We start from the raw sequence: 26021 nt of genomic DNA on the forward strand, positions 1-26021 counted from the left end.
GGATTGCTAGCATTCCCCAGTTTGCTTACTTAATGCTCCAGTGAAGGATCTGCATTTTAAACAATGTGAGAAGGTTTATTTTATCTTTAACAATTAGACTTTATATTGCACATTATTGGAAATATGTGATTCCTCCTCCTATGGATTGTGGTATTATAAAATATGGACTGTCCTTGTAATGGAAAAGCTTTCACACCAAGTACGTACACAAGAAGAGTGCCAAAAGAGGATAGCTGTTTTGAAATTTGGTCATCCTTTTTAGTGCACTCAGAAGAGGAGAGCTCCCCCACCAGTAAGCAGCAATCCTTAGCCAAGTTCTTTGAGTATTCACCTGATCCTGAATAAGTTAGTTACATACCACGTATGATAACATTTCATTGTAATTTGTCACTTTAGATAAGCTATTACCAGCAGGAGAGTGGGTTTGTGGCGGGGGGGGAGGGGAGGGTTGAGAAAACCTGGATTTGTGCTGGAAATGGCCCAACTCGATCATACACATTGTAAGGAGAGTGATCACTTTAGATAAACTATTACCAGCAGGGGGTGGGGGGAGGTAATTTTTTCATGCTTTCTGTGTATATAAAAAGATCTTCTACACTTTCCACAGTATGCATCCGATGAAGTGAGCTGTAGCTCACGAAAGCTTATGCTCAAATAAACTGGTTAGTCTCTAAGGTGCCACAAGTACTCCTTTTCTTTTTGCGAATACAGACTAACACGGCTGTTACTCTGAAATTGTAATTTAAGTTACTGTAACTTAAGTGGGTTTTTTTTGGTTTTTTGGTTTTTTTAAAGATAGATAACTTTCCTACAGCTGGAAACTGGGGAATACATTAATCCTGTTATTTAGAACAAGTCCAGATTGAGAATTACAGGAGTATGGAAGGTGTCTTTACTTAAAGAAACAAATACATCAGCATAAGTGGAAATCATAATGTACACACACAAGAGGACTAAATTAAGAATGCATGGGCAACTTCAATTTGGGCGTTACCTGACCGCTCAGCTTTGCAACCTTTATGTTCTTTTCACATATATTTAGATTACATTAAAAACTAAGTTACAGCTATTTTGATGTCTGTTGTCTATATAAAATATTAATGTCATTTAGAGTTAGTGACTTGCAATAATACTGACTGATAATTTTGGATGAATATGGATGTTCCTGGATTTCACAGGAGGGAAAGTACAGCCATTTTGTGAGAGTGAGAGAAACGACTGGGGATGGGAATCAGAAATAGGGTATTTTTCACCTATTGAATTCAGCAAAAAGAAAAGGAGTACTTGTGGCACCTTAGAGACTAACCAATTTATTTGAGCATAAGCTTTCGTGAGCTACAGCTCACTTCATCGGATGCATACTGTGGAAAGTATAGAAGATCTTTTTATACACACAAAGCATGAAAAAATGGGTGTTTACCACTACAAAAGGTTTTCTCTCCCCCCACCCCACTCTCCTGCTGGTAATAGCTTATCTAAAGTGATCACTCTCCTTACAACGTGTATGATAATCAAGTTGGGCCATTTCCAGCACAAATCCAGGGTTTAACAAGAACGTCGGGGGGGGGGGGGGGAGAACAAGGGGAAATAGGTTACCTTGCATAATGACTTAGCCACTCCCAATCTCTATTCAAGCCTAAGATAATTGTATCCAATTTGCAAATGAATTCCAATTCAACAGTCTCTCGCTGGAGTCTGGTTTTGAAGTTTTTTTGTTGTAATATCGCAACTTTCATGTCTGTAATCGCGTGACCAGAGAGATTGAAGTGTTCTCCAACTGGTTTATGTATGTTATCATTCTTGACATCTGATTTGTGTCCATTTATTCTTTTACGTAGAGACTGTCCAGTTTGACCCAATGTACATGGCAGAGGGGCATTGCTGGCACATGATGGCATATATCACATTGGTGGATGTGCAGGTGAACGAGCCTCTGATAGTGTGGCTGATGTTATTAGGCCCTGTGATGGTGTCCCCTGAATAGATATGTGGGCACAGTTGGCAACGGGCTTTGTTGGAAGGATAGGTTTCTGGGTTAGTGGTTCTGTTGTGTGGTATGTGGTTGCTGGGGAGTATTCGCTTCAGGTTGGGGGGCTGTCTGTAGGCAAGGACCGGCCTGTCTCCCAAGATTTGTGAGAGTGTTGGGTCATCCTTCAGGATAGGTTGTAGATCCTTGATAATGCGTTGGAGGGGTTTTAGTTGGAGGCTGAAGGTGACGGCTAGTGGCGTTCTGTTATTTTCTTTGTTAGGCCTGTCCTGTAGTAGGTGACTTCTGGGAACTCTTCTGGCTCTATCAATCTGTTTCTTCACTTCCGCAGGTGGGTATTGTAGTTGTAAGAATGCTTGATAGAGATCTTATAGTTGTTTGTCTCTGTCTGAGGGATTGGAGCAAATGCGGTTGTATCACAGAGCTTGGCTGTAGACAATGGATCGTGTGGTGTGGTCAGGGTGAAAGCTGGAGGCATGTAGGTAGGAATAGCGGTCAGTAGGTTTCCGGTATAGGGTGGTGTTTATGTGACCATTGTTTATTAGCACTGTAGTGTCCAGGAAGTGGATCTCTTGTGTGGACTGGACCAGGCTGAGGTTGATGGTGGGATGGAAATTGTTGAAATCATGGTGGAATTCCTCAAGGGCTTCTTTTCCTTGGGTCCAGATGATGAAGAGGTCATCAATATAGCGCAAGTAGAGTAGGGGCGTTAGGGGACGAGAGCTGAGGAAGCGTTGTTCTAAGTCAGCCATAAAAATGTTGGCATACTGTGGGGCCATGCGGGTACCCATAGGAGTGCCGCTGATTTGAAGGTATACATTGTCCCCAAATGTAAAATAGTTATGGGTAAGGACAAAGTCACAAAGTTCAGCCACCAGGTTAGCCGTGACATTATCGGGGATAGTGTTCTTGACTGCTTGTAATCCATCTTTGTGTGGAATGTTGGTGTAGAGGGCTTCTACATCCATAGTGGCCAGGATGGTGTTATCAGGAAGATCACCGATGGATTGTAGTTTCCTCAGGAAGGAGGAGAGTGATCACTTTAGATAAGCTATTACCAACAGGAGAGTAGGTTTGCGGGGGTGGGTGGGGGGGGAACCTGGATTTGTGCTGGAAATGGCCCAACTTGATCATCATACACATTGTAAGGAGAGTGATCACTTTAGATAAGCTATTACCAGCAGGAGAGTGGGGTGGGGGGAGAGAAAACCTTTTGTAGTGGTATACACCCATTTTTTCATGCTTTGTGTGTATAAAAAGATCTTCTATACTTTCCACAGTATGCATCCAAGGAAGTGAGCTGTAGCTCACGGAAGCTTATGCTCAAATAAATTGGTTCGTCGCTGAGGTGCCACATGTACTCCTTTTCTTTTTGCAAATACAGACTAACACGGCTGTTACTCTGAAACCTATTGAATTCAGAATGACTGTACTCAAGTAGATCAACATTTAAAAAACACCCCCGTTGCTGAAACAAAGCATGGAAGAATTCAACCTTCACAGAATTCTCTCCTGGGATCAATTAAGTGAAAAATGGGATAGCTGGACCATTATGGAATTAACCAATACAATCCTTGCAGGTGACCAATGCGTGTGTCTAGTTTACATTATTTGTATATATGCATGTCATCTTTCAAAGGTCAGAAATTTCACACAGCACATTCTCCTACACATGCATGATGAGTGTTGCCAGGTGACCAAATAAGAGTAATTTTCACGATTAGTCCTGAAACACAGCAGCTTATTTTTACCAACAAACTGGTATAGAAACAGAATCAACAAACAAAGAAGCCATGGAACTTGCCGGGTGAATAGAAGTAGACAAGAAAAGTTCTGTATAACTTTTAGGAACACGCACGGATTGTACATTTTAAACAGAACTGCTCTGCTTTTATTAGGCAGAGCCATGTAAAATTCTAGGAGAGCTAGTCTAAATTATATGGGCTGTCAAAATCTTTGAAATAAAGTTTAAAATATATAATCAAATTTACAGACTGCTAAAAGCTACAGTTATTATATCATCTGATGCTCTCAAATCTTCTAGCGTCTTTACTCCCTAATATAGCAAATGTTATGACAAAGAATGCCTGGAACCAGAATGATTTGACATAACTGCTGTTACTATCAGCAAACTGCATGCTACTTAGACAAGAACAGATAAAAACATACACCCGCCTCCAAAATTTAACAAATGCAAACCTAGAAATCAACAGTAATGGAGTACACAAGGGTATTCATGTTTCTCAGATATCTACCTTTGTCCTTCATGTCTATTTCTGGCTAGTAGATGTATGGTAAAACATTTTTAGTTGTTGAGAGGACCGTGCTAAATGAAGGTTCACTTCTCCTTCCAGGACCCACCGCAACAGTTACCCAGTGCACTATGGCTAACGGAACCCAAGTCTAAACGCAAGGGGAAGAGACTCAATAGCTAGACCAAGACTATGGAATAACCTGCCCAAGGGGATCAGGAAGAGTCCTTGCCATCTTCCCATCAAGCTGCATAATTTACCTCTTTCATAAAGCATTACCCCAAAATACAAAAAGATATAAAACATGCAACATTTTGTTCTGAAAAAGCAATCAATGATCCAGTAGGAGAGCAGAACAGAGAAATGCCTGTCCTGTTTGGAGGGATCCCTGTTTTCTATTATTTATATACAGTGCCTAGATACCATGAAGGGTGCTTCAGAAACAGATTAAAAGTGATGTGTGTTTACACAAACTACTCCTAGGAGAAGTGGGAAAGGCCCTGGAGCCCATATACTATTAGCTAATACCAGTCTTCATGTTTTATCACAGTATTTGTCGTAACAGATCAGATATCTGGTCCATTTAAAACCCTTCCATGCTAGTTTAAGTTATCCAAACTGCTGTTTTGTGACCAAGATCCCTAACACTGTTTGAAGCAAAACCCTATCAGAGAGAGTAGCAAAGTCGGAGCACTTCTGACACTCTAGTTAGGGACACTGCACCTCTGAGATGTAGTTTATCCTGCTCTCAGCTTCTTGCATTATCGTCCTAGCCAGAGGGTACAGAGCTCTTGGTGTCACATTTATAAAGTTCTACACAAATCTGCTTCTCTGTCTATTTAAGGATACCACCCACATTGCAATTAGTTCTTAAACTCTACCATACACGTTTTCAGCACAGGTTCTATTCAGAGAATCTTTCTTTACATTGGGCATGGTTATAGAGTATCCATTTCAGATTACCAGGTTTCCAGCAATTAACCCAACGTATTCACAATTTTTATATGTATAATTTTAAAATTCTCCTGGCTTGCAAAAGGGGATAAAATTCATGAACCAAAAGTGACGTAATATATTTCACTATTTAGGTCTTCTCTACACTGCGAAGTTGTTGACAAAACTTTTGTCTTTCATGGGGACTTAAGAAAGCCGCCCGCCCTCCCCCAAAGACAAACCTTTTGCTGACGCAAGTGGCAGTGTGAAAGCAGCTTTGTCAGCAGGAGCGCTCTCCTGCCCACAAAGCTAACACCGCTCGTTGGGCTAAAATGCAGAGAAAGTACTGAAAAAGAGCGTTTACACACGCTGACTTTTAGCGACAAGGCTGTGTCAACACAGCCTTGTCACTAAAACTGCATGGTGTAGACAAGCCCTTAGTCCACTTTCAGTATGTATGTCACTTTATCCTTCTCTCTCCCTTTCAGCTGTTATATGAAACACACCTGATGCCCAATCTGACTTCCTGTGCACCCACAACCAGCTACTCTAGTCCTCTGTATAACAATGATGCTCTCCCCCACTCCATCTCATGTCTGCCTACAACATCTATCAGGCTGCAGTGAGGCACTCCATTTCCCCTGAACAGGTGTTCTGGTGCCCTCTCTATATAGGCTAAAAACTCAGGAAGTATAATCCTCGCAAATCTTTCCAAACAGGGAGCAAGCGCAGTCAGCAAGTTCAGTCTTTGGCACAGGCCAGAAAAATAGCTGCAAATAGCAGCATGGAGAAACTAAAAGCAAGTTGTCCAGACACTTTAGAGCATGCAGCACTGCAGGGTTAGCCTGAGCGATCAGCATCTGGGTTAGCCTAGTTCAAGTGTCAGCAGCTCCACTTGTTCCGTTCTCATTTCCTGCACCCTTTTCCCCCAAATGAACCAGTTAATCTGTTCTAATACTAAAATCTTCACAATTTAGTTTACACTTGACTACATAAAGAGCGTCCTCATACCATGTATGAAGAAAGTGTATATAAAGATGAACTGTATGATATTGACTAGAACAGGAGAAAGTGCTTCTAACTAGTCTGGCTACTAAGCACCAAGTTCCAGTGAATGCATCCCTTGAACATTTATATTTAACATTAATTGTCATCTGTGTAATCTTGAAATACTCTATGGAAAAAATCACAGGAAGTGGACTAAAAGGAAGTTGAAACTGGTGGGGCGCTGGTATTACAGGATTCAACATGGAAACAATGAAAGTCCTATTTACTCTCCAAGCAGAAATCAAAGAAACGAACCTAACAACCCCAGCCAGGGATGTATTAGAGCCTGCTGTGTAAAATCATGTCACATTAGAAATAGTTGGATTCATTCCACTTTGCTAGTTTATGGTTTTCTAAACATTTTAGTTTCACAAATAATATTCCTCCAAGCCTTTCCACTGTTATTTTTCTCACACACATGCACACACACACCCCCAAATTAGTAATACACTCCTTCAACTCCACAAACACAAAAATCTGCGGACAAATAATTCTACACAACTTGATTTGTTACTATCAGAAAAATCTGTGTACACGAGCAGTGTTTTACACTGGGTAAGGAGTGGCTACCATAAGACTGTTGTAGGATTACAGTCCATTCCACCTACCTTGGGGTGGGACGGGGGACGGAGAAACGCTTTTGCTATGATCCACTCCAGAAGATTTATTACAGAGAAACAAAACTGAAAATAAGAACCTGTTATTCAGGGAAAAAGGATTCTAGAAAACAGCACCAGTGTCCCAGGCCAGTGACTCTGCCACTAAATTGCTTGATGACTTTGTCCAAGTCAGATCACCTATCTGTGCATCAGCGTCCCCATCTCTAACATGCAACAGTGATGCCTACCTTCATAAAGCACTTGGCATTTGCAGATGAGAGTACTATCTAGGTAAGGAAGTATTTATTTCTACTTCTGAGTTAAGAAAGAACAGATCATCTTCCCCTTATGAATTATTCCATATGATTCTTGTTTTATTTTGAACTTAAGTTTTCCAACAGTTCAAAGCAGGGCTTCCTGGATAATAGAGGACTTGCTCCCAGACATCACTGATCAGCAAATCTAGCACTTTGAGTGTCCACTATTTACATTATAAAGTAGGCTTCAGTTTAGGTAAGCTGTAAATATTAATTTGTGCAGCATTAATACTCAAGATCAAGAGCTCATCTATACTGAAGTCAAATGATGGCACCACATCAAAAATATACAGTCAAGTCTTCATTTACCCCCAACATGTAGACAGACTGGAGCCCAGTTTTACTCTAACAACTTATTATCACATAATAGGACTGCTCTGAAGCATCCTTTAATTTTTCACCAGATGTATATTCTCCTATTTCATTTTCTGAGAGAAGTGTTTTTATTCCAAAGCAGCATGAACATTTCAAAACATTTACCAACTAGCTCCAAAACCCCACCAAAAAGAAAATCCAAACACTTAAAATAATAGATAAATAAATGAACAAATTCATGTAATAAAATTCAAGTCAGGCTAGTGATGATCAAATTTATTTGATTGTCCCCAAAAGCTGTGTCACTGCAACTGTCAATATATTTTATAACTGATTTTGGCATTTTATAGGGTTTCATTTTTTCCTGCCCTCCCTTCCCAGATACATTTGAAATAGAACTTGCTTGTTTTAGGAATCTGCTGAAGTGACCATTCACTGCTGTGTAACAAAAACAGTGGGGAAGCTAGATGTAAGCAAAAAAAATTACTGTTTTCATCTTAGACTTGTCTTGAAATCTGATAAGAACCACCACAGATTGTTAAATTGCTTATGTATAAGTATTAAAACATTCCTGTCACAGTTGCCTGGTATCCCTAGCTAATCTCTCTGGCGAGCACCCACCTCCAGGTCTTCGGCCTCAAGCCTTTACCTCGCTAGGGTGGCATCCTGCAATTCTTCCACTCAGACTGGGTTCTGGGCTACAGCACCCATTTACTAACTCTGCTGCCTTAGCAGGCCCAGCTGGGTTTGGTACCTGCAGCAGACTTCCCTTCAGGAGCTGCGACCAGTGGGTGAATATACAGTGACTCAGTCCAGCAGTGTTTTCTAAGCAGATCTTGCCCGCACCTCCCCGCACTCTCACATCCCCTGGGCAGCAGGCTGAGGGAGAGGGATCTGGGCAGCAGCAGCATGGAGGAACTGCCCAGGGCTGGTGCAAGGATGTTTTGCGCCCTAGGCAAAACTTCCACCTTGCACCCCTCCCCCCCCCCGCCCTGAAGCACTCCCCCCCCGCAGCAGCTCCCCGCCACCCTGAGGCACCCCCCCCCCTCGGCCCAGGAAGTCATGCAGCAACTCCCCACCCCAGCTCACCTCTGCTCCACCTCCTCTCCGAGCACGCCGCAGGCAGCACCAATCAGCCGTTTGGCATGCAAGCCTGGGAGGGAGAAAAGCAGAGCGGGGCGGCACGCTCAGAGGAGGTGGCGAAGCAGAGGTGAGCTGGGGCTGGGAATGGTTCCCCTGTGCGCCACCTCCCCGCCCCCCCCCCGTTACTTGCTGCAGGCGGCCCTCCCCGCGACCCTCTGCCCCAGCTCACCTCCACTCCACCACCTCCCTGGAGCGCACTTTTGGCTGCCCCCAACCACTTGGCACCCTAGGCGACCGCCTAGTTCGCCTAGTGGTTGCACTGGCCCTGGAAGTGCCTCCAAGCCACACACCGGCTGCTGACTGTCCACTCCCTGGCCCTTGCTGCTTCCTTCACACTGCTGCTGCCGCCTGGAGCACACTCCCCAAGCAATGGGAACTGAGAGCAGGAGACGGGTAGCTGTAGCAATGCAGAGGAAATGGCCAGAGCCAGCAAGCAGACAGTCAGCAGTCTTGTAGCAATCACAACCCATCCATGGGGAGAGAGGAGCCAGCTGGGGCTGCAGGAGGGGGTAGGGCTGAGAGAGCAAAAGCTATGGGGCTGGGAAGAGCGAAGCAGGGAGCTGGGGTGGGGGAGCGGATGGGTACCCAAAAAGGACAAAATGGAGTAGCTGGGTCACCTTAGCAAAAAGTTTGGGAACCACTACAGTACAGCTTCTTCAAAACAATGTATCTACAGGAATGCAGCATTCAGAGAGAGGGTTAAGACAAAAGGCTTACGTGTCTTACCTAAAGCTTAGCATTTCCCTCAAAGCGAAGGCAGGCCCAATGTATCCCCAGGTAAGTCTACACTAGAAAATTAAATCAACTTAATTATGCAGTCATTGAATCATTTTTTTTCATGTCCACACTATGCTCCGTCTGTGGGCAGTGCACGTCCTCACCAGGAGCACTTCCATCATGTAACTGACAGCATGGGGCAGTGCGGGGCTCTGGGCTGTGAGCCGTGGGTGGCTCAATCTACACTGACACGGTGGATTTATTAGGTTGGTGTAGTGAGTGACTCATATCAGTGGGCGCAAAATTGTAGCATAGACACTTATAGAGTTAAGTTGACGTAAGCTCCCCCACCTCAACCTAAATCTGTAGTGTAGGCCAGGCTTTAGGCCTGGTCTACATTTAAAATTGAGGTCAGCATAGCTGTATCACTCAGTGGTGTAAAACAAATCCACACCGCAGAGCGACCCGTAGCTATGCCAACCTACTCACTAGCATAGACAAAGCTAGAGCCATGGAAGAATGTTTCCATCAACCTAGCCGCAATCACTCAGAGATGGTGTTCCTACAGCAGTGGTCACCAACCCGTCGATCCTAGAGGATCTCCCAGTCGATCACAATCTCCGGCAGCGCAGTGTGGCTAAGGCAGACTCCCTGCCTACCCTGGCCCCACACTCCTCCCGCGGCCAGTGCAGCCCTGTCGCCCCAGGGGTCTCCCTCTGCACACTGCTCCTGCCTGCGAGCACTGCCCACTGCAGCTCCCATTGGGCAGGAGAGCTGTAGCGGGCAGTGCTTGCAGAGAGTAGTGCGCAGAGCCACGTGCCCCTTCTCCCCACCCCCGGGGCTGCAGGGGCGCTATGGCCCCTTCTGGGAGTGGTGTGGGGCCGGGGTATGCAGGGAGCCTGCCTCAGCCTCGCTGCGCCCACCGGGAGCCGCTGGAGATAAGTGCTGCCCGGCAGGAGGCCGCATCCTAACCCCTATCCCTGAAGCCCCTCCTGAAGCCAGCACCCCACACCCCCTTCTGCACCCCAAGCCCCACCCTGAACCTCCTCCCAGAGTCAGCACCCCAAACCCCCTCCTGCACCCCAAACCCCAAGCCTGACCCCCCCTTCCAGAGCCACTCTGTACCCCCTCCTGCACCCCAACACACTGCACCCCAACCCACCCTAAGCCCCCTCCCAGAGCTAGCACCACTTACCCCTCCTACACCCCAACCCCTTGCCCCAGCCCTGACCCCCTCCCAGAGCCTGCACTCCCTCCCACACCCCAACACTCTGCCCCAGCCCAGAGCCCCCTCCTGCTCCCAAACTCCCTGCCCCAGGCTCAGCCCAGAGCCTCTTCCCACACTGCAGACCCCTTGGCCGCAGCCCAAACCCCTGCCCCAGCCTGATGAAAGTGAGTGAGGGTGGGGGAGAGGAGTGAGTGGGGCAGGGCTTTGGGGAAGGGGGTGGGGGTAGATCCTGGGTTGGCCTTCGATTCAAAAAGTGATCTTGGGCGTAAAAAGGTTGGAGACCACTGTCCTACAGTGAAGGGAAAAATGTCCATCACTTCAGACTGCATCGACACCATGGGGCTGTGGCTCCATAGCTGTACTGCTGCCGTCCCAGTAGTGTAGACATGGCCTTAGTCAGCATTTACTGAGACACTCCAGTAGTTTAGACAATTGTTAACCTACCTTAAAAACACTTATCCAACGGGAGGGGTTCTTCAGATTCTAAGTCTTGGGGGTTGATTTTGTTTTTTTTTTTCCCCTTAAAAGAAATCACCTTTAACAGAAAAGAAAATTCTCAAGTGACATTTTTTGTTGGATTTGCAGATTGTTTCATGCTCTCGCTAACAGCTAATGCTATCTGCCCACAGCTGCACTACCAAGGATACTGGTGGAAACAAGAACCACGGGAGTAATTTCAGTTCCAGTAAGAGGCAAGAGTGGAAAATGAACGTTTGCCAAATGGAAAAAAACGCAATGGGTAGGTAAATAAAAATGGCTGGCTTCTATGCACTTAGCCATGTCCTTCCAAAGATCACCGTGTCAGAGGGGGAACGTTCAAGCTGTGGTATTGGGGCAATGCATGTGATGACGACCAGTCACCGGACAGGTCACATATTCAGAGCTTCTGACCTGCGCTACAAGTACTGTTTTTTCTTTGAACCAGCCCCCTGGAAGATCACACCATCGTCTCATACAAAATAGGAAACAAAGTGTGGCAGCACGGAACTGAAGAAAAATGCTAAGGCATAAAACAAAGCAAGATAATCAAGCCTCGCCAAGCCTATCCCAGTGCCACTAGCACCACCAATACCCCAAAAACCAAAGGAGGTATCCAAGCTTCACTTGTTTTTCTTAGTGCTAAAACGGGCAAATCCTATTTCCTCAGTAAAAATTATGGTAGAAAAGCTATTTACAAAAACAGATTGTACAGACTGTCAAGTCCATGCAGTCAGGTGAAGAGCACTGAACATACATGAGAGAACTCAAGGAATAAGTTAGCAATTCTAAGAGACTACTTGTTTTAAGTGACAGGTGGAGAATAGCAGGGAGAGAACAAATATTTAAGAGTGTCAGGGATCTTGGGGTGGATGGAGAGGTAGGGAATAGATCCTGTAATGTGTGTGTAAATATTTAAATCAATCCTTGAATTGCTGGCGCTCAATGATAAAGGAAAACCACTTCCCTTGGGGAGATTCTAGTATTCTTTTGCAAAATCCAGTTAATTCGCAAGGGAAGAGTAGCGCTACAATTGTGATTAAAGTAAATGTCAGTAACAGGTTAAGAAACACCTGACATCACTTGTGCTGGAAACAAAATCCTACTCTTTTCCTGACCTTAGTCCAGCAGCAGAGTAGGAAAAAGGAAGAGGGATTTGGTCATTACACTGCTGTACCTAGCAAATTGGATGAATTATCTTTGCAGAAAAATGTTTCTATAAAGCACTGGAACATCCAGACTAAAAAAAATGTGCATCTGGGCAATGAGCTTTGGGGACCAGAATGATGTGCAACATCCCTTGTCTGCAGAGACATAAAATGGCTGCATAGGATTGAGTCAGACTGAGGCACTGGAAGATGTTTTCAGTAAGCTTTTTCTCAACACCACTAGCTCTGAGAGGACAGTCAGGAGTCCTTGGAAGTGAGGTTTGAAGTTGAGCTTTTCCCCCTAACTGCTTTTCAAAAGGATACCCAAAGAAAGAAATCTAAAACCTTGAGAATGAAATAAACATTTGCATAGATTCCTGCTGTTTCACATGTGTAAAACTCAAATGTATGCAATAGCAATGATTTTCCATAAGTAGTTCTTTCCTGTTGAACATGTTAAAACCCGTACAGTATTACTATACATAAAGGACACCAGACACAAGCCTGTAAAAACCTGTTTCAATTACACAGAGTCCAGTACTATGTGTTGTTATAAATGAAAGAATCATAGGACTGGAAGGGACCTCGAGAGGTCATCTAGTCCAGTCCCCTGCACCCACGGCAAGACTGAATATTATCAATTCTAGGCCATCCTTGACAGGTGTTTGTCTGACCTGCTATTAAAAATCTCCAATCATGGAGATTCCACAACCTTCCTAGGCAATTTATTCCCGTGCTTAACCACCCTGAGAGTTAGGAAGTTTTTCCTAATGTCCAACCTAAACCACCCTTACTGCAATTAAACCCATTGCTTCTTGTCCTGTCCTCAGAGGTTAACAAGAACAATTTTTCTCATGCCTTTTTGTAAAAATCTTTTATGTACTTGAAAACTGTTATATTCCCCACTCAGTCTTCTCTTCTCCAGACTAAACAAACCCAATTTTTTCCAATCTTCCGTCATAGGTCATGTTTTCTAGACCTTTAATCATTTTTGCTGCTCTTCTCCAGACTTTTTCCAGTTTGTCCACATCTTTCCTGAAATGTGGCATCCAGAACTGGATACAATACTCCAGTTGAGGCCTAATCAGCGCAGACTACAGTGGAAGAATCGCTTCTCGCGTCTTGCAGATCCCTTTCTGCAGTACTCCTTCCTAGGCCGTCATTTCCCATTGTGTATGTATGCAATTGATTGTTCCATCCTACCTGGAGTACTTCACATGTGTCCTTATTGAATTTCATCCTATTTACTTCAGACCAATTCTCCAGTTTGTCCAGATCATTTTGAATTTTAATCCTATCCTCCAAAGCACTTGCAACCCCTCCCTGCTTGGTATCATCCACAAACTTAATACGTGTACACTCTATGCCATTATCTAAATCAGCGGTTCTCATGCTGTGGGTTGGGACCCCAAAGTGGGTCGAGACCCCATTGTAATGGGGTTGCCAGGGCTGGCATAAGACTTGCTGGGGCCTGGGTCCAAAGCCTAAACCCAAGACTGACACCTGGGGACGAAGTTGAAGCCTGAGCCTCACTGCCCTGGGCTGAAACTGAAGACCAAGGGCTTTACCCTGGGCAACGAGGCTCAGGTTACAGGCCCCCCTCCCAGAGCTGAAGCCAGTGGGCTATGGCTTTGGCCGCCTGCCCAGGGCAACAGAGATCGGATGGGCTGAGGCTTTGGTTCCTCCTCCTGGGGTCCTGTAGTAATTTTTGTTGTAAGAAGGGGGTCTTGGGGCAATGAAGTTTGAGAACCGCTGATCTAAATCATTGATGATATTGAGCATAACCCAACCATACATATTAAAACTTATTCCATCACCAAATTCTGGTGACAAACTGAAAACACAGACACCAGAATCTTTAAAGAAAAAGTTGGTAAAATATTACTGCAAGAACTCAGGCAAAAAGCTAAAAACAAAAACATTTACATCCACAGCTGACATTCAGTCCTAGTCTCTCTCCACATATTTTTGCACATACAGCCTGCTGCATAAAACTAATTTACACCTTTAATACCTAGGTACACTATAAAATATCCCTCACAAATAAACGTGATGCCTTTTTCTGTTTTGTTTCATAGCCTTATTACTAGCTGAAGTTGCCTGCATGCTAGTTTTATTCTTTAAACCTATTTAAAGCCAAGTGGAAAAAACTCTCCTAGAAGAGCTGCCATAATAGACAACAACAGCACTAAAGGAGCTGTTCTGTGTCATGTAATTAGGTATTGCTAAAGTTCACAATACATATCGTTAGCCCAACAAGCTTTGGATCAATCACACTCTGCACTAAATACATTTGCCTGCAGGTCAAATAGTTACAAAGATGGATCAATAATCTGTGTGCTGGGCAGATTCCCACTGGGTGGCCCATCTAACTACAGGACTATAATCCTGACTGAGATCAAGAGTGTATTCCACACTTCCAGCTATCAACTCTGATTAAAAAACTCAAAGATATTCTATCCAGACTGACTGAGCCAAATATAAATTAAGCTTGGAATTGGCACAAACTGTGTAATCTGGATTAATTAAAAAAAAGGACATTCAAGTAATTTAGACACAAATTTGACCCTATTTTGAAACAGTTCTAATCTAGTGGACTAATTCTCTGGAGTCTTGTGGGCACATGTTGCAGATTAACTCCATATGTGAACAATTTATTCTGGAATAAGTGCTCCTGTTTAACTTAAACACCTTGAAAGTTAATCAGGAACAACTCCATGTGCAGACAAGACTTAAGTATCTCAATTTGTTTTTTAAATGTGTTGCTCTTGATGAGACTGAAAAGACACTTTTCAGAGTAGCAGCCATGTTAGTCTGTATCCGCAAAAAGAAAAGGAGGACTTGTGGCACCTTAGAGACTAACCAATTTAACTGAGCATAAGCTTTCGTGAGCTACAGCTCACTTCATCGGATGCATGCACTGCATGCAATGTACTGGCTACTCCACTGCACGCATCCGATGAAGTGAGCTGTAGCTCACAAAAGCTTATGCTCAATTAAATTGGTTAGTCTCTATGGTGCCACAAGTACTCCTTTTCTTTTTGAGAAGAACACTGTTATTCTAGTGGAAAGTACACAGGAAACGTTTTTGCTCCTGTGCTCCCTCTGCTGGCTCTGAATCAGCTGTTAACTACTTTTAGAGCTGTGCTTTCCTAGGGGGAAAAGAAAGTTGGTTGATTTCAGCTCCATCCGAAGTAAAAAGGGAAGTGCATGCTTGTCAAATGAAAAAAGGGGGAAAGGACACAAATTAACAAAGAGATGGCTTTCAGGCTTCAGAATGTATTGGAAGATTTAAGAAGATAAGTAGACTTTTTTCCAGTCCTAATGTAAGTTGAGGACAAAGTACAATGCTTTTATCTTGACGGTGGTACAGAGTCTGTACAGAACAAATTTTGGAATGTCAGCAAGAATTTGGGTGTCTTTCCAAAAGTGCCTAAAATGAATCATTACCAAGAACCCAGTTTGCATTTGATAAAGGCTACAAGACATGTCACCGTTAGATATTTTAAATAAATACAGCCCAACTCCTTTCTCAGGATATTGGATTGCAGAGCATGTGAAGTTGTACTAGTAAATTAAATCCACTGTTTAGAGGACAACTCTCAAGGTTACTATGCAGGACTGTTCCTCTTTGTGGTGTCTGAAATTATTTTTTAACCTACAAAGACCACTAAACCTAATCAACTTGTTTATAGGTTTAGGTGCATAAAATCAAGCCTACAGTTATGTCATTAGGGAGACATGCTATACTTCTAGAACCAGTAGGACTGTGTGTGTAGTACTAATACGAGTCATAAAACAGAAGCCATGTTCGCAGATTTTTATTAGACTAAATGATTCAGTGTAGTCTTAAAATACAATATCCCTATATTTGACCAATTAATATACTTTTTGCAGGGATAATTACATTGAAAATTTGTTTTTGCTGAAGAAAAACAAGAACTGTGGAGTTGATTTAAAGCAACCAAGGTATATTCAAGGCTGCTTTTTCCAGCTACGCTGCAGTAGACATCACTTGTAGCATATTAATCTTATTTTTTTACTATAATAAAGGATTATTTTCCTGTACTACTTCTACCACTTGATCAATATGAACCATTGGTTTCAGAGTAGCAGCCGTGTTAGTCTGTATTCGCAAAAAGAAAAGGAGGACTAGTGGCACCTTAGAGACTAACCAATTTATTTGAGCATAAGCTTTCGTAAGCTACAGCTCACTTCATCCGATTAAGTGAGCTGTAGCTCACAAAAGCTTATGCTCAAATAAATATGAACCATTGTTTCCAATACAAACTATGAAACAGGTACTCACATGACTGAGACCTAGGTTTGAGAGACTCCTCTGTCCTACCCCTTGTAGCCATTACATTACTCTTCAGTGACCCTCCCAGCCCCAGATGCACAAAGCCAAATTGTGCATCAGAGAGAGCATCGACTAAGTGACAATGCTCAGCAGCAAGGGATGAGAGATGAAGGTGAAAATTCTCCACAATAAGCAAAGACATTCATTTTCAAAGTTTACTTTTTGGAATTCAGGTTTAACAATCAGGTGAACTAACGCATTTGGGGATTTTATGCAAAAGGTGCTAGTTTCTTCACGGAGCTAATCAAACACACACATGCTAATTGAGAGATATCATGCAGGAATAACAATACCTGAGCCATACTGTTAATTTAGGATCTTCCCTAATTTTTTAAACATGTGCAAATGCTGTCTGATCCTCAAATGGCCATCTGAAGACTATTTATATTTAAGCTAGCCAACAACTAACACATAGCACAGGTAAAATGGCAACTGACCACATGGGAATTTTTATTTATTTTGAGAAATGTTTTTGGATTTAATCCTAATTTTGAAAACTACATTAGTGTATAAATCAGATTTTTTTTTAAAAGGACTGACTATAAATTTAATCCCTAACAAACTCACCAGCAAACACAGGAAATAAGTAGACCTGGAAAATGGAGGGCAAACACAATTTCTTCTTTTTTAAACTGCCAAAAGAATATTTATGAGTGGTGTAAAAATGAGCCTGTGTAGTCCAAATGGACAGGTGGTAAATCTGAGTGACTGTGTACTTGAATAGATCAAAGTGAAAAACCAGACTAACAATGAGCATCAAATGGCATTAACCAAACAGAATTGATCGTGCACATGGGACAGATGAAAGGGAACCAAGAAAACAAGAGTCACAGGAATTGCCAATAATGGGGTCAAGTTAACCAAGCACTGCAATAATCATGAAGCATATAATGGGGCAGGACAAAAAGATTATTGAAGGTAAGATTTGAGAGCCACATGCAAGGACAAAATGTGGGCAGAAGCAAAGGAGAAGAGTGGTCTGAGAAAATATACAACTGGTATAATATGTCCGGTCACAGCAGTAACACAAGAATTTCCAAGTTGAAAAAGACTAGTTATTTGCATGACAGCATTAATTCAGCAGCAGGACATCCATGTTTAAATTAATGACAATGAAAGAAAGGGGTTAATGCTGCAAAACACCAAGTGAAAAGAGTGCAAGAAGACTGCATTGTCACATAAGGTCAGCGAGATAACCATGTGTCAATTACACTTGTTCTGACAGTAAAGCAGCTCCCCAACCCGAGTGACAATTCCATACAGTTTGCAGCATTCTTGGATTGGAAAGATCCTGCTAGATTGCACCTGCTTCATGAAATTTCAGCAGGCCACAAGGAAACAAAACAAACACAAAAGGAAAACACTGACCATCTGGGTACTGCACCCCTAACACCAAAAACAGCTTTTATAGTTGGGAACATTAAGTCAGGAAGCATACACAAGAAAAAGTTACAGGGATACTTTAAAAAAAAATAACTGTTTCCTTTTGTATACTGGAGATTTGCCCCCAGTTGAAGGCCTGTGCCTCAAAACCTTAATTTCAGAAAGATAAATACCGGCCTAATGCTGAGTTCCAGGAGCAGCTGAGACAGCCTGAGTTGCACAAAGTAACCTTATGGACACTGTCATTCAATGAAAAATGAAATGAGAGAGAAATTAAGACAAACTGTCATTTGACTTTGTATATTAAATGGAGTACGGAGGCAGATGTAGCTTTGTCTAGAAGGATGATGGAGGTTTGAGGGAAGAAAAGTAATTAGTAATTAATATTTGTACACTTTGTTTAATGCTCAAAGTCAAGCAATCAACTGCAGCTTCCAGTACGTGTACTGGTATGACTGAGACTTCAATAAAGTTCAGATTTCTGACAAGTATCCACCAGATTTATGCTTAGCCAGTTCAAATTCTCAATAAAAGTAGTTTTCAGCACAAACTCCAGGTCAAAGTTAGGATTACTGGCAGAGCAGTATATGCTGCTTCACTCTACACCCAAATCTTAAATGTCTAGTTCTACTAGTCTCTGAATAAGCATGCATACACTTAATGAAGTATGTTTGCAGAGAAGCAAATTCTGTATTTACAACAGAGCAAAATTATACTGCATCCTAATTTTAAGAACCATGATGCTCCATTCCCCACCATGTCATGTTGCTTAAGAAATTTACATAACAAGGAGCCTTGAGATATTTAATTTGAAAGTAGGAAGAGTGTCTGGAATGCCATGTAATTTACGATCAAAAAGCAACAGATGCTGCAAAAGCAAAGGACAGGTTCAGCATTCAGGATTTAATCAATCTCTAAAACTGTCCGAATGCACTGCTTTGAAGAATTGGCTATTGCAATGATCTTTCTGCTTAGCAGCTATGGCATGAGAATCTAGGTAATGCTAGTTTGTCATGGACATTACCATCTTAGCACCTGCACCAGAGAGTCTCCTCCGTATCAGATTCATATCCACTCAGATTAACGGTGTATTCTAGACTATATATCCCATGAAGAACTGTGACCCACTAACCAAGCCTGTCCTAAAAAGATGCTTCATGGCATCCACTTGGTTTATCATAACCACACAGATCCCATGAATCACATTCTATGAACTAGGGCAGTGGTTCTCAACCATGAGTACCTGCACGCCTGGGGGTTCGCAGAGGTCTTCCCAGAGGACATCAACTCATTTAGAGATTTGCCTAGTTTTACAACAGACTACATAAAAAGCACTAGAGAAGTCAGTACAAACTAAAACTTCATATGACTTGCTTACATTGTTCAATGTAAGTACAATATTTATATTCCGATTGATCTATAATTATACGGTAAAAATGAGACAGTCATTTTTCAGTAATAGTGTGCTGTGACACTTACGTCTGATTTTGTAAGCAAGTGGCTTTTAAGTGAGGTGAAACTTGGGGGTACGCAAGACAAATCAGACTCCTGAAAGGGGTACAGTGGGTCTGGAAAGGATGAGAGCCACATTCAGCTTTCATGCTACAAAGGAAAGGACAACAAAAATCAGTTAGTACAATGTTAACCACCTACTAATTTTTGATTTCATATTGACCAGGATAAAGGAGGAGGGAAACATCACCTATACACAAGGCTTTTTTTTTCTTCTTTAAAGCACTACTTTTTAGCTGACAGAACTAATGCAACAAACCACTAGCATGTATAATTTTCAGTTTCTAATTAGAAAAAAATTTACATGACGCCAAAAGTGTGTTATTAAAAAAAACACACTTCAGAGACAGCACTTCATATGTATAAACCTGCTGTTCAATTACAAAAAAAGTTAACCTAAATTCGTTCATAAATAATATTTTTATTATGAATTCCAACAGCATTCAGACAGTGGGTGCTCCACTGCCTAACTCTGTACATTTCACTGCGGTAATTAACTCTATTTTATAGATAAGGAATCTGAGGAACCAGAGTCTCACAGCAAGTTGCTGACAGAGTTGGGATTAGAATTTGAGATTTCTGGCTCCCTAACCCGCGCTTAATAAACTAGGACACTGCCTCTCTAGATATTAAAATGAATACTCGACTATTTGTGTGAGAGCTCGTTTGATATTTATGACAGTTAACTGAGAACACTTAGGACTAAACTAAAAACACAATAAGCAAAAACTGAAAGGTTGTTGGATACCAATATGAGAAAGGTAAGTACAGAACTCTGCAGAAAACACAAATGTTTACCTTCACATTGAGCAAAGGGGTTTAACATGTAAATTCAAATGTGTCAGCATTTGTCACTGGCATTCTCACTCATGATATGACCAGGGAGAGCAAAGAAGCAATAAATACTTTGATCGCTGATCTATACATAAAAAAATTACATATATTTAGTATACTGCAATTCAGAATGGAAGATATTTTGCATCTCTTCACTGGGTTCTATATGCACTAGGCAAGTACATTATTACAGGGACAATGGATGCATGTAATTATGACTGCACCATGTGTCCCTACAACAGTCAAACTACAATTTGACAAATATTGGACTGATTTGTAAGGCAACATTTCTACCTACATATCAAAATCCTGCCAAGCTACCACTAACTCTGTAGCTGGCAGTCTGGAATCCCTTATGCTAATCATCAATAAGCTCTGCACTACCAATAGAAGTTGGAAGAGCTAAAACTTCCAGTACTAGAGGTTTAAGACCATTAAAAATGATGTTTCTTACATGACTAGCAATAGTATTTCTACACATGCATGCAGGAGGAAAAGCAGCTCTGTAAACAAGATTCAGAAGGAACACTGGTCTCATTTGGAGTGTTGATATATTTCAGGCAAGTCAGAAGTGATTCATTTGGATTCTTAAGGAGGTAATGCAGATGGGGAAGAGAAGGATAAGTACCTCCCCCGTTAGCCAGCCAAACATTATACAAAGATGAAGAGTACAACAAATTGGCTCTAAGGGTGGCGAGTTATTGGGGATACAATGGCTATTCTGCATTATGAGGTGGTAATTTTTTCTGGATTCCCCTGTGATCAGCCACATGCATGGACAGATCTGACATTAAGGTTTATACTAAATCTTTACACACGTAAGAGGGAAGAGGACAGGACAGTGAGAAAACTACGAGCAGCCCAGTGACTAAGAAAGATCAAGAGATGACTGGCCCATGAATAGAAAAACACAATGCAAATCTACAAAAATGTGAAATTAAAGTTAAGTACATACAATACTAGAGACAATTCACAGATTACATTTCTAGTTAGATTGTTGAGAAAGACAGGGGGCTGAGCTATCTTTTATTGGATCCACATCTGATGGTGGGAGAAAAACTTTTGAGCAACACAGAGCTATTCTTCAGGTCATTAGCTCATTAGTAATTTAAGGATTCTGAATTTTATAATAGCTCGTTTTCTCATTAGATTTGTCAGAAGAGGAAAGATGTAAAACACAAGTTGGACAAGTATATATTTGCTTTGCTCTCTCCTGTCTTTCAACTATTTTCAGAATTGGTTTTTGTTTAGATTTTTATAACATTTTAGCAAAATGTCCTATAAAGGCAACACACCAAGAAACCTTTTTTTTTTAAGGATACTACAAATAAATTACACAGGCCACTGGCAAATTCAATAATTAACTTTTGATCTTCTATTGCATTTATTTAGCACCTTTCATCCAAAGATCTTACAAGAGTTCACAAAGTATCCCCATTTTACAGAGTGGTCAACTGAAGCAAACCAGGGTGCATTGAGAACTAGAAACTAGATCTCTTGACTCCTAGCTCCCCATTGTCAGAAAGGCAGAGTGATCAGGTGGCTACAATCAAAATGAACTATATATGTGGGCTCATTTCATCAACTACTGGGACAAAACATGACGACATCTAACAGCACACAACAGCACATGATCTAAAAAGTTTGTAGTCCAAGAGTCAAAGATGTTCTCTGAAACAGTGACAGGAGACAACATGCACACCTGCTACACAATTTATAGGTCTCGGAGTTACACTTTCTGGTACGCCTGGAACAGGCTAATGCTTGGCCCAGAATCATCATACTCAAGTGGGCTTCTGACATTAGAAATTCATAATGGTTTGTTACTCTTGTCAACTGCTGGAAATGACCCACCCTGATCATCACTACGAAAGGTTCCCCTCTACCCCCCTGCTGGTAAGAGCTCACCTTATCTGATCACTCTTGTTACAGTGTGTATGGTAACACCTCTTGTTTCATGTTCTCTGTGTGTATAAAATCTCCCCACTGTATTTTCCACAGCACTCATCCGATGAAGTGAGCTGTAGCTCATGAAAGCTTATGCTCAAATAAATTGGTTAGTCTCTAAGGTGCCACAAGTACTCCTTTTCTTTTTGCGGATACAGACTAACACGTCTGCTACTCTGAAACCTACAATCACCTAGCTACCCCAGAGTGAAGGAGACCTAGGAGTGGGAAAGGGGTACAGTACAAATTCAGCAAGACAGGAAAAGTTAACTTCCCACTTATCCCTTGAACTGCTACCTTTAATCTAAATAATTTTAGCTCATATACTTGATTCCATAGAATAGAATATGTAAAAAGGGTAAAAAAAGCCACTGACACTTGTCTGTAAATGTATTTACTCAAATGTAACAGACACCTTCCTTTTCTAACAGAAGAAATTTAACTCACAAAGCAACCAAGAAACACTTAAAGACTAGTGATTTTCCATCCACTTGTGTCTAAAAAAAAAAAAATCTTACCACCATAATGCACACAAGCAAAAGCCTCGTTAGAACTGGAATCAGATCATGCATAACATCAGTCAGAGCAGTAAACCAATGGCCTTCTGAAAAATATAGATTTGTAAAGAATTCAGTCTTTCAGAAGGGTTCATCTCCCAAATACAAACAGCCCCCTTCTTTGTGACTGGGAGTTCACAGAGAAGTACAAGGAGATTCACAACAATTTATAAAAACGAATGAAGCCTCTATTATTATAGTTCCCCCTATACACTAGAAGTATGTCCGAATTTGTTATGATTTAAACAGAAGCAGTCTGGTGACTTTGGACACATTATAACACCTCTTCCATGGTTCCCAGTCTCAATTCCAGTGTGACAAAAGTTTACAAATGGACAGTACCAGGTTCCCCGTCAAACAAATGCCACAAGAAAATATCACTGTTTAAGCACTTACAAAATTTGGCACCTGAATCCAGTACATGGATGGATTTACTGCTTTTTCAGGTTCAGACATATTTAGTAAAGAGAGTCTACCTTTCAGAGAGAAACTTTATGCTTATGCAGTGGCTTTCATCCTGAAGGATCCTAAATCAGTTTGAATACTACATATATTCAAACCAATTTATTTGAGCATGAGCTTTCGTGAGCTACAGCTCACTTCATCAGATGCATACAGTATGCATCTGATGAAGTGAGCTGTAGCTCACGAAAGCTCATGCTCAAATAAATTGGTTAGTCTCTAAGGTGCCACAAGTACTCCATTTCTTTTTGCGAATACAGACTAACACGGCTGTTACTCTGAAACCATACATATATTCACTCACCTACTAATGAAATGCACCCACCTCTAGGACAGTATATCCCCTCTGTGCCAGCAAAATTAATATTTCATCAACCCACAAAAGGCATTTTAATTAGGCAGAATGTACACCTACCAAATTTGAATTCTGCCAAGACATCAGGGTTTATATCCTTACCACTGTGAAAAATGACACTCTCTTCCAGTACATAATCAGCATAGTACTTCCATACACTGGTTCAGTACTGACTCAGGGAGTAACAACTTCCTGAGTCCAACACCATTTCCTGGATAGCCCAGAGTTCTGCAATTAACACTACTGATCTTATTAGCTCTGACGAAATCATGGCCAGAGAGGGTACAGTTACAGACGTAGTGCAATGATGTTCATGTAACAAGCAAGCAAAAACTAAATTCAGGTAACACTAAGAACCTACCTAAAACCAATGAATGCCCGGTCCAGTATGGAACTCGGGAACTTCACAGGACAAAATAAACCAGACAAACATTTTAAAATGCATTCAAGTCAAAGGAAGCAATACAGACTATTGGAGTGTAAATGATGCTTCAATTCACATTAGATGGGAGGTAAATTCCCATTTTTATTTGTTTGTATTTCCAGGCATTTGGGTGGTGTCCATCTCCAGGCTAGAGGAGCACACATGTATCAATGGTTTCTAGAAAACTAGGGAAGAGGACAAACCACAAAACAATCTAATGGGAATGAACTAAAGCTCTAGGACATTCATGGCACTTGAGATTGTAAACTCCCATGGGTAACAACAATATTTTCTGCATCTTGCACAATACCAGGCCTAGTATTGCCACTTTAATAATGATACAGATGTCTCACTGGGTTATATGCAAGCATTCTGGAAAGGAAATTTTAATCCAGCTATTTGAGACTATGCGCCAAACTTTGTTTTCTTAAGCCCATGTCCAATATCAGAAAGATGTTGTCTTTTAAAAGCCAATGAGACTATGAAATTCATCAGTGTTTACTAGTGTCATAAATTTGTTAGAGACATGAATCAATATCTTTGACAACTTTCTCTGATAACCAAATACAGGGGGAAAAGCTTCACACTGTCACAAAGGTGTGTTTATATAAACTGGTAACCTTGTTAAGCAACCCTCAGCAGCATAAATTATGCTGTGGAAGCAACATAAATTGGCAACTACCTCAGCTGACTACAGTGCAATTTAAGTTTAGTGACGTTTTGAACACATATTTAAAAAAACATTCATATTCTGGGAATGAGCTGATAATAATCCTCCTCTCTGCACACAAAATGTGTACCTTGTCCCCTGCCAACAGTTCACGTCACTCTTTCCACTAAACATATGAAAAGAAAATGTAAAACTAAATACAGTACAGAGCCAGACTGTTTTAATATTTTAATATTCTAACGAAAGGATTTCCAAATGCACCTCACCAGCAAAAAGCCAGAAACAAAAATAGCAGAAGTAGTATCCTCTAATACCGATTACCTAAAATCCTCCATCAAGTAAAATTTAATTCAGGCTCCTTCCTACCAATGAACGATTGAGATATTGTATTTTAACCACAGCTACAATGTTTGTGTCCACTTTGCGCATGAGCCTCATTCTTTAAAAAGGTTCTTTTACAACTTTCTTGAATTTTGAGAATAGAATTATTGGAGTTGACATTATTGGAGTTGACAATTTGTGGGTTAGCAAGAGAGTTTATTTATCGAGAGACAGTAAAGGCTGATGATTAAAAGCTCAGTTTTACTATTATACCTGCTGCCGTTAGAGTGTATGAGAGAGAAATGTCACACAGCACTGAAAACTGAATGCATCCGACGAAGTGAGCTATAGCTCACGAGAGCTTACGCTCAAATAAATGTTAGTCTCTAAGGTGCCACAAGTACTCCTTTTCTTTTTGCGTATACCTATTGTATGCAACAATGTAATCTCTTATTAAGAAAGAGGTCCTTACCCTTCCCCAAGCAAGGTCCAGGGACAAAACCCTACTAAGAATTCCAGCATCCCTTCCTCCCAAGAAGCTGGATTAGCATAACACTTCTCATCAAATACTGCCCCGAACCATGATGGTAAGCCTCCCCTAATATTTCAAGTCAGCATCTAGCTAACAGGTTTAGTCTTCTGATTAGCACATCAGATAAGTTTTTCATTCCCTGATTATAACCATTGTATTGTGATGTTGCATCAATTTGTCATGACAATGTAATGTCATCATTTGATGTGACTTCATAATGCACACAATACTGGGGCATCGTACACGGATTCTTTCCAGCTCTGTGGTGCCATTAGGTGGCAAGATGGCTCTTAAAGGCTGAATACTGCTACTCTTAAGTTTAGAATTTAGGTTAGTAGTGGTATCTCAAGTGCAATCAACCACTCCTCTAGAAAGGACCATGATTTCTGCCCAGATCAAATCTGTTTTTCTCTGCCCAAATAAACAGTGTTTCTTTTGCAAGGTTCCACCATTTATTAGCCTGCAGTGTAAACAGTTCTCACTATGATAACTGAAGCCATT

At 41.6% G+C, this 26021-nt stretch overlaps 1 protein-coding gene across 7 annotated transcripts in view; it reads right to left on the reverse strand.

Moving 5' to 3' along the window:
* The window catches only part of FBXO42 (F-box protein 42), a 100625-nt gene that overhangs the window by 72368 nt on the left and 2236 nt on the right, over positions 1-26021 (reverse strand). The window contains exon 2 of one of the 7 annotated variants that reach the window (XM_077837129.1): positions 19386-19508. The exons of 5 other annotated variants lie outside the window; for them this stretch is intronic. The gene's annotated coding sequence lies outside the window, so the exon portion shown is untranslated. Of the gene's footprint in view, positions 1-19385; positions 19509-22717; positions 22780-26021 lie in introns of those variants that run through there. One more of the 7 variants, XM_077837131.1, reaches the window with a different exon arrangement.

This window comes from Eretmochelys imbricata, chromosome 18, assembly GCF_965152235.1.
Source record: "Eretmochelys imbricata isolate rEreImb1 chromosome 18, rEreImb1.hap1, whole genome shotgun sequence".
In the NCBI taxonomy this organism is placed as follows: domain Eukaryota; kingdom Metazoa; phylum Chordata; order Testudines; family Cheloniidae; genus Eretmochelys; species Eretmochelys imbricata.